General features: G+C 42.9%; 1 protein-coding gene across 3 annotated transcripts in view; it reads right to left on the bottom strand.

Annotated features, from left to right (window-relative positions):
- Positions 1-8,441, bottom strand: part of Map3k13 (mitogen-activated protein kinase kinase kinase 13) — a 146,665-nt gene extending 138,224 nt beyond the window's left edge. For all 3 annotated transcript variants that reach the window (XM_085832432.1, XM_085832433.1, XM_029470554.2), the window contains exons 1-2: positions 8,294-8,441; positions 6,753-6,878 (exon numbers count right to left, since the gene is read on the bottom strand). The gene's annotated coding sequence lies outside the window, so the exon portion shown is untranslated. The remainder of the gene's footprint in view (positions 1-6,752; positions 6,879-8,293) is intronic.
- Positions 8,442-14,633: the final 6,192 nt, after the last annotated feature.

Raw genomic sequence — 14,633 nt, 5'->3', positions numbered from 1 at the left:
GCGAGCGGGTTTAATGCAGAGCTTCAATGCACGTGACACATGAAGCTTCTGAAGGGGTTTTTCAGCTCCAAGTCATCCACACTCAACTCTTGAATGCATAAGGATGGGCCATGGTCTTCACAAACTTGATGCCTCTTAAAAACAGAAGAGAAAATCTACTAGCAAGTTTAAAAGTTTGTAGAGGTGAAACAGTTAGTCAGATCATGAGATACCACACTAAAAGAACAAAATGAGAACATTTAAAAAATGGTCTTAGAAATATCTAGCCTACATGCGTTTACTGGCGTAATCTTGCTGGTTATCATTATCCACTACAAACTGCAACAGAATTGGAAGTTCCCACAGAACTACTTATAGGCTGAACTAAGATTCAATGACTGAATGATACGTTCTTGAATCTCGGATTGACAGCCAAGGTATGAGATGTTTCTAAAACTTTAGTCTCCAAGATCAAAGTAAAAATGTTCCTTAGAAAAGAAGGCACAAAATCAAACTGAATTTGTAGAGCAGGAAGAGACTGGGGTTTGAAGCCTTTTTGTGCATGTCTCCTGATACGTGCAGGCTGGCCTTGAATTCTGACCCTCCTGACTTAACCTACTAATGGCTAGAATAGCAGGTAACCACCACACCTAGCTGGGGGGAAAGGTTTTTTGTTTTTTAATGTGTGTGTGTGTGTGTATGTGTATGTATGTATGTATGTATATACATATACATGTATACACACATACACACATGCATATAAAGAAAAAAAAAACCAAAGCCTTCAAAAAGAAAAATTCAGAATAATTTTCCAGTCCCAAATGGAAAGCATATATCAAAAATATTGTAAGCTTGTACAGTGGAACTAAAGGAAAGTTACAGCCATCTGAAATTCCAGCAGTTAGGCTGATAATTATAAAAGGACTATGAGGACCAGAAGGGCATCTGTTCCATCCCTTCTTAGATCTTTCTGGAGTGGGCTTTTTATAAAGTTAGTTTAATTCATGAATGAATGTATTTGTGTGTGGGACTGTGCACATGTGTGGGCATCCACATGTCCGTGTATGGGCATGCACATCTGTGTGGGCAGGTATGCACAGGTGTAGGCATTCACACGTGTGTGAGCAGGTGCGCCCCTCCACGTGTACAGGGTGTCAGATCTCTTAGAGCTGGAGCTACACTTACGGCTGTCTGCCAGATGTGGGGCTTGTTACACAGGTGCTGGACTCCAGACTCTGGACCTCAGATGTGTGCAGTAAGTACTGCTTAGCCACTGAGCCACCTCGCCATTCTCTGAAAAAGGTTTTTCAGTTCAATGATATACTGATTTCATTGTAACTACCTTTTAATTATTTTACTTTATCTGCTTGCTTTGTTTCCAAGAAAACTGCAAGCTTTAAAAAAACTGTTTCGTTGGGAGCTGGAGAGATGGTTCAATGCTTAAGAACACTCACTGCTCTTCCAAAGGTCCTGAGTTCAATTCCCAACACCCACGCGGCAGCTCACAGCTGTTTGAGGCTGTCTTCTGGTGTGCAGATGTACCCACATACGTACATAGATCTTTAAAAACAAACAAAACTGTTGAGTCTGGGAAGACAGCTCAATTGGTAAAGTGCTTGCTATGTGCATCAAGGCCTGAATTCATGTGACATCATGTGATATCACATTCGTAACCCTAGTTAGTACCTAGTGTGAGAACAGGAGAATCCTGGGGGCTTACTGCCAGCCAGCCTAGTCCAAACTGAGAGCTCCAGGTACCTGTCTGAAAAAATAAGGTGAAAAGTGATTGAGGAACATACTGACAGCAACCTCTGGTATACACACATATGCACACCCACACCCACACCCATACACACATATGCACACCCACACCCATACACACACATACACACACACACACCCATACACCCCCACCCCCCCCACACCCATACACACACACACACACCCATACACCCACACCCCCACACACATACACACACACACACACACACACACACACACATACACACTAAGGAATTACTAATTAAACTAAGGCATAGGGATGCATCTACAATAATCAGTTTACTATGCCATAGTAAAAACTTCTATGATTCATTCGCTGCAGCCCCTCTGCCCTGCTCCTGGCTTCCCGACATCTGGGCTCACTTCCGCCATCCTAAGCACAAGGACCTCACCTTCCAAGCACAGTCCATCCTACCACTGACCGGTCCTACGTCTTCTCCATTCAGAATCACTTCTGGACTCACAGTGGACAGAAAACAAACAAACTCTGTAAGTTCCTCAGGTCTTCCACAATGTTATATTTTACGGGAAGAAGAAAACAAAAACAAAAACAGAAAAGAAAAACAGTTCTAACTCTGCTAAGTTACCTCATCAGGGTATTCATTTATATAAACAAAACAATAAAAAACAAAATAATTAATGGAGAGTTCTTGTATACCTTTAGGGTATGTCTCTAATTAAATCATCTTTGTACAGTTCATGCCTTTCCATGTTAGCAAGATCTGCTGGACCGTGGTCACACACACCGAAACGGCAGGAAAGGCCTAAGGGCCTGTCTTATCTGAAGTGGGAAAACAATGCACTGAGCTTCTCCCTCTCCTTTCTTCCTATTACAAACAGAATCTTAAACCCTCAGCCACACCTCTTCACGCACTGAGCCATCGCCTACCCAACCCAACGATTTGGTAAAGCTTAAAGTTTCTAGTCTCGGGATCTGCTACATTCCTGACATTTGAACCATTAGGATAATCCTAGAACGTCTAAAAATCTGTAAGCAACTCTCAAAATCATGAATTAGCCCGGGTCTTAAAATGGCTGGCTTTGAATAACTTCCTATCTGGAATTCTGGCACTCTAGGAGAGAGAGAGAGAAAGACAGAGAGAGAGAGAGAAAGAGAGAGAGACAGAGACAGACAGACAGAGACAGAGAGACAGACACTAAGTAGGCAAACAAATGTATCATTTTCAATGTTATACATTCTTCAGATACTGTTCACGTTCATCTCCTTTATTTCTTATCATCTTCAGTATTTAGCATCTTCACTCAGGGAAGTAAATTCAGTAATGGTATTTTTTTTCCCCTTCAGCAAAACAAGACTAGCACTGCAGATATCTTATCCTATCCTGACAATATCCCTTTGCGTCTCTGAGGGCTGGTGTTGTTACCTGGCACAAGTTAAAATCATGTAGGAGATGGGTGGGCCTCTTGGCATGTCAGTGGGGAATTATATAGATCATATGTAACTAAGGTGGGAAGACCCAGGCACTACGGGAGGCACCATTCCCTAAGCAGGGGAATGCCTAGAGCGGAGACAGCAAGCTGAGCACTGTAATACATGGACCCTTTGCTCTCCTTCCAACTGTGGACTCAAAATGACCAGCTGCTTCAAGCTCCTGATGCCTTGATTTCCTCTCCATAACGACCATAACCAGGACTTGTGAGCTAAAATTAGCCCTTTATCCCTTACATTGCTTTGGTTATTTATCACCAACGGGAAAAGAGAGTAAGGTCAAGACAACAGAGATCAACCTCAAAGACCTTAAGGGGAAAAGCATCGCTTTAAAGAGACAACGGTATGCACTATACAAAACAGTATGTAACAGCAGTTAAAGCACACGTCCAGGGCTGGAAGGATGGCTCAGGCCTGGGGAGCACAGGATACTTTTTCAGAGGACCTGGGTTCCATTCCCAGAACCCACATGGTGGCTCTTAATTATCCCTAACTCCAGTCCCAGTGGATCTGCCCCACCTCTTCTGGCCTCTGAGGGAAATTTCTGCACATGGTACAGACATGCCTGCAGGAGAAAAACACCTATACACATGAAAAAAATGTAAATACCTAAATATCTAAACAATTAAAAACCTGCCCTTTCCATTAATCATGACCCAGACCCTAGATTTAATGACATTCATTGGATTTTTAACAAGATATACAACCAGTAGTGTAACATACATACGTATGTAGTGTGTATAGCCTATTCTCAAAACAAGTTTCATTAATAAAGACTATTTTTAGATTCTTGAACAATCCCCCCACTCATATTGTAAGGCTAAGGCTCCTAATGCTATTATTCTAAACGTCCCACAATAAAAGTTTGAAAAGACAAAGACACTGGAGAAATAAAAGTCACCAGACATTTTTGCTGACTCCAAGGAAATTAGCCAATTCAAAGCAGTACATAATAAAACTACCAGACATGGTTCTCTGACTTTTCTTTCTGGCTTGCTGATTTTATTGAGAGAGAACAAGTCATTCCCTGAATGTCTTGAAATGGCTGTAAACGTCATGGAGAAAGTGGGGCAGCTGGGGAAGTGGCTCAGCTGTTAGGGCACTAGCTTGACCTGGGTTCAATTCCTAGTACCGACACTGTGGCTCACAATGTCGGTAACACTATAGTCCCAGGGAATCTGTCACTCTTCTGGCTCCCCTGGGCACCAGGCACATGTGTGTGGTACACAGATATACATGCAGATAAAACACACACACACACACGAACATGAATCATGAATACACATATATCATAAATTTTAACATTCTAAGAAAAACAAAACAAAATGAAACAATAGTTTTAAGAGTCGCTTAAATAGAACAGAGTCCCCGGGCAGGGTACAGTACTAGCCTAGAACAGAATAGAGCAATAGGTTTGATCTTTAGTACCACAAGACTGGAAAGCACTTAAAAAAAACAGACCCCATCCCATTTAGTGACGCCAAGCCACTCAGACGAACCACAGCAAAGAGTAGAAACCTACCTTGCAAGCAGAGGCAAGAGCAATCACTGCACTTGGTCAAGTCAGAGCCATACCATTCACTGTGCACGAATTCATATTAATAGTACCAATTTAATGTGAAAGTCTAAAACCAATATAATGCCACCAAGCTGTCCCTGCAGCTCTGAAAAAGGAGTAGAGCATTATATGGCCCTAGTCCTAAGAGTGCTGAGGTAAAGACAGTCCTAAGGAGTAGCGATGGGTCCTGTGTTTAGTAAACTGGCCACAGCTTTGGTGCTTGTTTCGTAGTATTGTGAGAATACACACTGAGAGCAAAAGGAGCAAAGCTGGCAGAAAGTATAAAGAAACTAGCTAATTCTTCCTTCTTTATACATCCATTGCTTGTTTCGGTTTGAAGAAACCTATCTGTATGTATGTGTATATACAGATATATGGTACTTTTTATATGTATGTATGTATGTATGTATGTATATATGTGCATATACAGATATGTGGTGCTTTTTATATGTATGTATGTATGTATGTATGTATGTGTATATACAGATATATGGTACTTTTATATGTATGTATGTGTATATACAGATATATGGTGCTTTTTGTATGTATGTATGTATGTATGTATGTATGCATGCATGCATGCATGTGTATATACAGATATATGGTGCTTTTAAAACCACAAATGAAAGCATGCTGCACACATGGTTCTTAGTGCTTTTCTCAGTTAGTAATGAATCTGTGGCTCCACTTCATTATTTACATCAGCCACAGCGTGTCCCATGCAACATCAGCCACAGTGTGTCCCATGCAACATTAGCCATAGCGTGTCCCATGCAACATTAGCCACAGTGTGTCCCATGCAACATTAGCCACAGCGTGTCCCATGCAACATTAGCCACAGCGTGTCCCATGCAACATTAGCCACAGTGTGTCCCATGCAACATTAGCTGCAGAGTGTTCCATGCAACATTAGCCACAGTGTTCCATGCAACATTAGCCACAGCGTGTCCCATGCAACATTAGCCATAGCGTGTCCCATGCAACATTAGCCACAGCGTGTCCCATGCAACATTAGCTGCAGAGTGTTCCATGCAACATTAGCTGCAGAGTGTTCCATGCAACATTAGCCACAGAGTGTTCCATGCAACATTAGCTGCAGAGTGTTCCATGCAACATTAGCTGCAGAGTGTTCCATGCAACATTAGCCACAACGTGTTCCATGCATGAAGGCACTTTAACCAAACCTCCATCGCAGTTTACTTCTAGTTGTTATTTTTTATTTCAAACATATTGTGATGTCATTATGTGTATATATTTGTATGCAAGCACAATTATGTGTACAAGATAAATTATTTCAAATAACGCCTGTTAACAGAATTAAGCAAATTTAAACAAGAAACCAGCATATCTACAAAGGAGACAAGAAAATACCTTCAAATTAAATGCTTAGTGATGAAAAGTTGCCAAACATTAACACAGAGTTAGAAGCAGAGCAACAAATCAGGAAAACGGAAATAGGGAAAAAGAAAGGAGGAGGAGCAAGTCAGCCTTACACAATCCCTGGGACGGAAAGATAAAGAGACTGAGAGAATGCAAAAACGGGGAAGTGAGAAATTACATAAATCAGGCTAACTCAGGCAAGATAAGAAAAAGAAAAGGCATAGTTTCTCTCGCATAAAATAGAGTTACTCAACAGATCTGAGACATGCACTATTTGGCCACCACCTGCTTTAGATGAGTATTTTAACATAGTAACCACGGGCTGTTACTACCAGACTGAGAAGCCTGGGGAAGAGGAGCTCCCAAAAGGAAGGCAGAAAAGTATCCTTTCTGCAGTACACCTGGTTTCTCTCTTTCAATCCTGACTTCCTCAACAGGAAAACAGTTACACTAGCATACAAACAAATCACACCTTGCCTTGGAAGTTCCTGATTTAAAAAAGATAGATTTAGGCCTAATTTTTTTCTTCCATCTTAAAATATCTTTGACTCAACAGGGCGACTCTACTACAGCACCTAATATAAAACACAGTCGACAACTTACCTCTCCCAGTGTGCTCGGATCTGAATGCCACAACACAAACTGACACATGTTTTGTCCGTTACTACATCCGGGGTTTCTTTACATGATGTCCATGGCAGAGTCTGTAGGTAGCAGGGTTCTGCAAAACTAAAAAACCTCCAAACTGTCAATGCACATACCTAGGTTACCACATGCATCAGTCCACTGTGCATGGCAGCTACACATATGGGCACTTAGCGATTCGGTCTAGCAGACATGACTCCGAGCATGGCTAAAGTGGCCAAGACTATAGGAAAACAATAATACCTAGAAGATCTCAAAAGTTCAATGACATTTATCATATTTAAATATATTCTAATTCAGTGGCACAGTAACAGCATATAAAATGAGGGTGAGTAGAATCTCAGTTGCTGTCCAGGAATTGTGAAAAGATTTAAATGTGAACAAACATAAATGTTTACTGCAAAAAGCGGTTTACTTTTGGAGTGTTCAACTGACTTGAAGAAAAGCTCCGATTTAAAATCAAAAGATGCTTACTAGTTTCTTAGGGAAAACACACCATGCAGCATAAATTCATGGTCTCCTAACCCCACTCTATCCAATCTAATGACACATTCTGGGGACCTCTCAAGATCTGCCTTTTATTTGATAGCCCATGCACACAGCCGCGCACACAGCCACCTTACTGGGGCTACGCGTAGGCGGTGACTCTTGCTGAGATCCGATTACACAGCACAACATAGCATCTGCACTGTATTTCATTTGATAGCCCAAACTAGGTGGTTACAGTACTTGTTTTTTATGGGGTGCATGTACACTCTTCATAATATTTAATGGCGCCTTTAACAAAGGAAACACTTTAATCTTCAAGGGGGGGGGGGTGGATTGAAAGCTGCTACAATCGTTCCTTGGGACTATACACAGCAGGTGGAGCCCGACTACATATTTATAAATTACTGTTTTCATATTCGTTGTAACTCTTATCCATCTTTTAAATAGTTTACCAACATAAGAAATCTTTAAGAAGAAGAAAACTTATACTGCTAAAAAAGAAAGCATTTATAACATCAGCTACCAGCACAGTGCGACAACCGCGACTTATTATTCGATAACCTCCCTGGTATCGCCCAACAGTTCTTCCCAGAAAAGTAAAGGTAGCCGCAGGAAGCCAGACTAGCGCCTTATCCTCTCCACCAAGAGATTAGGACCCATTTGTACATTTCACTAACTTTAAAACAAAACGGGTCAGGATTTTCTTCTGCACCCGCGTCATAGGGCAGGGAGGGGGCAATCAAAGTAACCAGGAGTCGCGTTTGCAGAGGTGGGATGCTGACACCCGGGATGCACTCAGCAGCTGCGCCAGTCGGGCTTCGCACTCTGTCCAAACCCTTTCCAGCAGGCGTCCACCTCTCTCTCCCAAGACCTATAGGAGACCGGGTCGCTGACCCCTACTCCATCCCGGGCTCAGGAGTAGGCAGCGAGCCCAGCTGAGCGCACCGCAGCTGCCCCCAAAGCCGTGTCGCCAACTCCCTCTAGCGCCGCTAGGTTCCTAGAAGACTTACTTCTTCAAAGCGCTCGGCCCGAAACCGAGTCCGCACGCCCGCAAGCCTTCCTCCCACCGCGTTCCTCCTACAGCGCTGGACACCCACCCCAGCGCAACCCCGATGCGCAGGCGCCACCTCTGCCTCCACAGCTTCCGCGTATGACGTCACTTCCGACACACGGCTCAGCAGTGGGCTCCGGTGGTTTTAGCTTGCGGGTCCTGGGCTGAGTGACCCAATTCCTTTATTCTACAGACTCGTCCGTGCTGAAATTTACCGCTCCAATCCGAATTAGCGGGGCGTTTGGACAAATCAAGAGATTGTCGAGTCCCACGTCTCTGCGGGGTGTCGGCCTCTGAGATTGTGATTGCTGGCTGCAGTACTGCCCCTTTCACTTCTGTGGGTGTTGGTGTTGTGTTACAAGGGCAACCTGACCTAACCGTGTAAAACACCAGTACCCACAACCTGAAGTTGTTGTGTTACTTGAGGTAATGCATAGAACGTTCCAGCATACTGCAATGAACATTAACAGTTTTTTTTTTTTTTTTTTTTTTTTTTTTTTCCCTAATGATGTGATATACTCTCTTGTTTCCGCACTGGAACACATAGGTGTATAGCAGACTGGAACTTCTTTTGTTCAGTGGTTAGCTAGCTGATGATACTGGGTACCTTCCCCTCGATAGACAGACCGACAGACAGGTTGATAACTTGATTGAAAACATTTGCTGAATTACCTTGCTAAGGGGTGGGAGTGTGTGGGGGGGCCAGGATTATAACGACAGACCTCAGGCTGTCCCTGAAAGTAGACATACTCATCAATAAGAAAGTGTGTGTGTGTGTGTGTGTGTGTGTGTGTGTCCACAAACCTCATACTGACCCAGAAAAGTAGGGAGCTGTCTTTGTTTTTAACTGGTTAATAGGAACAAAACTACAGACCTCTGCAGTTCCAGAAGGTTAGCAGGCTATGAATGTACTACCACTGACTAGGCATGGTTTCATTTCCTCTTTGGTGGTTGTACTGGCTAGTTTTGTGTCACCTTGACAAAGCTGGAGTTATCACAGAGAAAGGAGCTTCAGTTGAGGAAATGCCTCCATGAAATCCAACTGTAAGGCACTTTCTCAATTAGTGATCAAGGGGGAAAGGCCCCTTGTGGGTGGGACCATCCCTGGGCTAGTAGTCTTGGGTTCTATAAGAGAGCAGGCTGAGCAAGCCAGTAAAGAACATGGCTTCTGCATCAGCTCCTGCTTCCTGACCTGCTTGAGTTCCAGTCCTGACTTCCTTTGGTGATGAACAGCAGTGTGGAAGTGTGGAATAAACCCTTTCCTCCCAACTTGCTTCTTGGTCATGATGTCTGTGCAGGAATAGAAACCCCGACTAAGATAGTGGTTCAAAGAAACATCTCAACTTGTTTAGAAAGATGACAAAGCAAGCTAGTAGTAGTGTTGAAATGTGGGTGATGGGTCAGTTTTGCAAATAACCCAGAATAACACCTCAGCCCAATGACTTTTGTTGTTTTCTGATCAGGTCTCCTGATATAGCTCTGACTGTTCTCCTCCCTGAACCCTCCTAGTGTTAACGGATCTTACAGGCATACTCAACCATGCCTGGTTTAGACCCAATGATATTTGTCATTTTTTGACTATAGGGATTTGCCACAAGGCACAAAGTTAACCAGTGTGATACAACTTGAGCCTGTTTAATTCCACTTATTTTTCATTTATTCATATAAGATGCACAGAGACACTAGAGAAAGATGGATACAGTGAACACTTGCTTAAGGAAGTTTCCGACCTTGCGAGGGAAGCAGCCCTTGATGGAAAGGTAGTTCAATGTTAGCATAGTCACAGGGACATCAGGTTCCATCATTCAACCAATGACACTTCTCTTTGCTCCCCAGAAACCATAGCTTGAGTTTTAGAAATACAAGCTGATAATATTTTCATCAAAATTTAAATAATTAAAAACAAGACTTTCAAAAATGTCAAGCAATCAAGATTTACACAGATCTCATAGTCAGCTACAAGAGACCCAGAGACTATGAACCATGGCTTTTGTGTTTTGTGCTCTCAGGTTCTTTATTTGCCTCTTGAACTTTTTCTTCTTAGCTACTCATTTATCTAGTTACCTTAGCTTCTAGGAACAACAGGGCTGATTGACAATAATCTTTATGAGCAGGTAACCTAGAGGGACAGATCACCGTCCATGTCTACAATGAGCACAATTATCTATGGTGACAAGGTTGTACCGCAGAGCAGGAACACTCATGGGAACTAGACTGTCCCACTTAGGTGATAATAGCGACAGCTTTCTACAACCTTATTGCAGAACCAGAACCGACATAACCAAACACTGGCACGACTAAGATCAGCCGTTCTGTCTGCTATTCACAAACCAGTTTCTTTCTTCATATCTCTTTTGCATAAAGTTGCAGTGTTCCTGTTAGGCCCTGGGGGACAGACTTGCAGTCACCGAACCTGCTTATCAGTTCTTCCCAGCATGCCACACAGATTAAACGTGCTTTTTGTGATCTTTCAGTCTGCTCATTGCTTTGGATGGCATATTAGAATAGGTGGCCAGTTCTAATGTTGGGACTCTAAGCCAGGTTTTGTTTTTGTTTTTGTTTTTTTTTTCCTAAAAGCCCTGGGAACAGTGTCTCTTATCATTGTCTACTTTAATGAGGACATTTCATCTTATGGTTCCTAACGTCCCTTTCTATCTGATTGTCATGCTTGAGCAAAGAAGAAAGCAACAACTTATTTTCGTTTTTAAAAATAAAATAAAAAGTTAAAACAAAACCCAGAGAATTCTCTTTTCATATGCACAGAACCAAGCAAGACTCACCACCTGTGGTGGCGCACACCTTTAATCCCAGCACTCGGGAGGCAGAGGCAGGCAGATTTCTGAGTTGGAGGCCAGCCTGGTCTACAGAGTGAGTTCCAGGACAGCCAGGGTGACACAGAGAAACCCTGTCTTGAAAAAACAAAAAACAAAACAAACAAACAAAAACAACAAAGACTCACCACCTGTCTTCTATGATAGTCGATTTTCTTTGTCAACTTGATTAAGTCACAGAAACTACTTATTTGATGAAACATTTTAGGTATTTCTGTAAAATAATTTCTTAATGACATTTCCATCTGTTGATATTTTAAAATTTATTTTTATGTGTGGGTGTTTTGCCTGCATGTATGCCCATGTACCATACACAAGCCTGATGCCTCAAGAGGTCAGAAGAAGGTCTCAGAGCCTTTGACTGGAATTACAGATAGTTGAGAGATTCCGTGTAGGTGTTGGGAATCGAACCCTAGTCCTCTGGAAGAGCAGCTGGTGCTCTTAACTGAGGAGCCAACTCTCTATCTCCAATTAGTTGGGTTTGAATAAAACATACAAAATTCCATAGTATGAGTGGGCCTTGTCCAAGTGGTTGAAGGCCTAGGGGGAAAAGGCTGAGGTAGATGTCCTGAGGAAATGACAGTTCTGCCTCCAGGTATCTGTCTGCCTTTGGACTTGGGCTACAGGACCAACCCTCATAGGGCTCCAAGCTGCTGGTCTACGCTGGAGATCTCAGTTTGTTAGCTACACAGTTGTATGATCTGGTTCCTCAAAATGGATCCACATTAGCAGCCTTATGACCTTAAATAAATCACTTCACCTCTTTTTAAAAAATCTTTCCTGAACAAACATCATGGTACTCTGTGTCACAGGAAAATGAGTAAAATTTACCACTGTGACCACTAGATGTCAGGAGGTAAAGTGTCAGTCGGTCTCTGTTTTCCTCTGCTTCCCTCCTCAACCCCATCTCTCCTTTGACCTACTGAACTATTACCTACGTTTGAGTGCCCCAAGACTTTGGGCGCTGATAGGTCTTAAACATTTGCTGAATGAGTAAAAAAGTAAATAAATTACAGGAATAGGCCTAGGCTTTTCTCTCCACCTCTAGTGTCCTGCCCTTTTACCTATTAAAAGAACTTCTTTTTAAAGCATGAATGGGCTTAGATGAAACAATAGAGAGGAATTTAGAAAGAATGGAGAGAAAGCCATTGCATCACCCTTATTTGCTTGTTTTGAGGCTTCATCTATATAGCCCAGGATGGTCTCAAACTCAGTGATCCTCCTGCCTCTGCCTCCTGGGTATTTGGATTGCAGGCTCGAACCACTGTAGTACCATAACACCGTGTTCAGCAAAGCCAATGTCAAAACACTATGGTTTTGTGAGCGGACTTACTGTAAAACACAAGATGATAACAATGATCAAAATGGCCACATACTGTTATTGTTGTTTTATTATATTCTTGCTTTTGGAGCACGCTTGAAAACTTACATAATGCAAAGTTAAAATGATAATGGTCAGTTTCCTTTCAATGAGGCTGAATTTAAACTATACCAAGGAATCTTTGCCTGACAGAAAACAGATTGAGCTTTTCAGTGCATAAGGATCTGGAGATGGGAAGAGATAGCCAACCCTGTTCTTCGCATAGTTAGAGACCTGCATGGTCCATCAGGCAAAAATTCAGCATTTGTGATAGAGCTCAACATTTACCCTCTGGGCACTGTAGTGGTTTCAGTGCTTATAGTGATTCTTTTGAAGCATTAATAAACCTGAGATACCCTGTGAACCGAGGATGTAAGATGACGCAGTTGCTACAGTGAAAGAGTGGGGTGCTTGCCTAAGACAGTGATATCCTATGAAGTAGCACTGTGTATGTAGTAAGAATTTTGTTTCTTTTTTAAAAACAGTTATGGTGTGTGAATATGTTTTGTTTTAGTCCCAGGTGTGGAATATGGGGTTGCTCCCACAGCAGCTGACTATGATTCGTCTCATGCTCTGGCAGGGGTGTGATTCTGCCAAAAAAAAAAAAAAATAGTTTACATTTGGAATTCTGTGGACTCTTGAAAGGGTATAAAAATGCCAGAGACCCAGAAGGACTCTTGAAAGGGTATAAAAATGCCAGAGACCCAGAAGCTGTGGAGGCTGCTGCCCCACTGCTGCTGCCGCTGCTGCTGCTGCTGCTGGTGGTGGTTCCTGTTGCTGTGAGCAAAGATGAGAAGAAGAAATTGGATATCCTGACGACAAAGATTTGACTTGCCGTCAAGGAACTTGATGCCCTTAATCAGCAGAAAGTAGTCTAAACAGATCTATGCCCCTTTCCCTCTAACTTTCTTTCTGACTGACCTAGTGCTGTGGGGTTGGAAGGGATTGGGGTGGAGAAAGATAGTAGGTAATCCAGGAAAGTAGCCAAAAGTATGGTTACATTTGTAAGACAAAATAAGTAAAAATAGAAGGATATGGAAGATCAAAAGACTATCTACACACAGCAACATGGTAGAACCTGCTTAATTGGCATCCATGAACTCAGCAACTTTGGAACCCATGCATGTAGACAATTCTGTACCATTAGGAAAAGAAAACCCACTGTGCTGCCACCTAGCTGTATCCCTATTCCTCTGCCACTTAACAGAGGGACTAATTGATAGGAGCATGGGTGGCTTTGCTGGTGAGGAGCACTGGCTGAACCTGATTGGAACTGCCCTTTGAACTTTGTTCCCTAAATGCCTTACTTGCCTTTCGCTGGTTCTGCTCCCACCTCGGTGCCAACTCTAAACATCCAAGCCATTTAAGGGATTAATATTAAAGCCTTTACCAAGAACCCACTGTGGGAGACACCACAGAAAGTTCTGTGCTCAATTAAAATAAAAGTGCAAACCTAATGGCCAGTGACCGAGTCCTACAGATGGAGATTATAAAGTGTCTTGAGATGACTCCAAAGAGGGCTTATTATCGATCCTTGCTCCAAGGGGGTGGGGTGTAATAAGGCCACTCAGTGCTACTAAACCTTGAACTCTACCTGCTCAGGTTCCTAGGATGCTGGGACTGAGTGATTTCTCCTAGACACCATACCTAGAAGTAACATACCTAGAAATAATATTTAGACATTGTTAAAACTTGTGAAACATCAGTGAAGATTTACAAGTACGGTTTTACTTGTCAACCTGCACACTGTCTTCTGGCCACTTGGTGGACTTTGGCAACCACGAGGAGCCATGTGCAGCTGGAAGGACCGTGCCCCAGGCTGTTTTAGAGGGAAGAGACAAGGCATGGTTTATTGTCAGGCTGCAGCCTACGTCCAGCCCATAATATGTGTGCAGTTCCTGGATGAACTGTGAAAAATCCCAGCCTTTAGAAGGGACAGAACTAGAGAAGGCCGGGGCTTCGTGCCCTGGTAAATGGCTGTTTTGTAAACATGTGGTTGACGTTGGTGGTGCGACCCAGCAGCTCGGCTTGCCTATGGACATTCCCTTTGGAAGCATAGGAAGATCGCGCTCCTTGGAGCGCAGCCCGCCCCAGGGAGCACGAAGTGC

The sequence above is a fragment of the Mus caroli genome, unplaced genomic scaffold (assembly GCF_978045245.1).
Source record: "Mus caroli unplaced genomic scaffold, Mus_caroli_1 scaffold_17, whole genome shotgun sequence".
In the NCBI taxonomy this organism is placed as follows: domain Eukaryota; kingdom Metazoa; phylum Chordata; class Mammalia; order Rodentia; family Muridae; genus Mus; species Mus caroli.
Note: the sequence above shows the minus strand (reverse complement) of the source record. Positions and strands in the feature narration are given on the sequence as shown.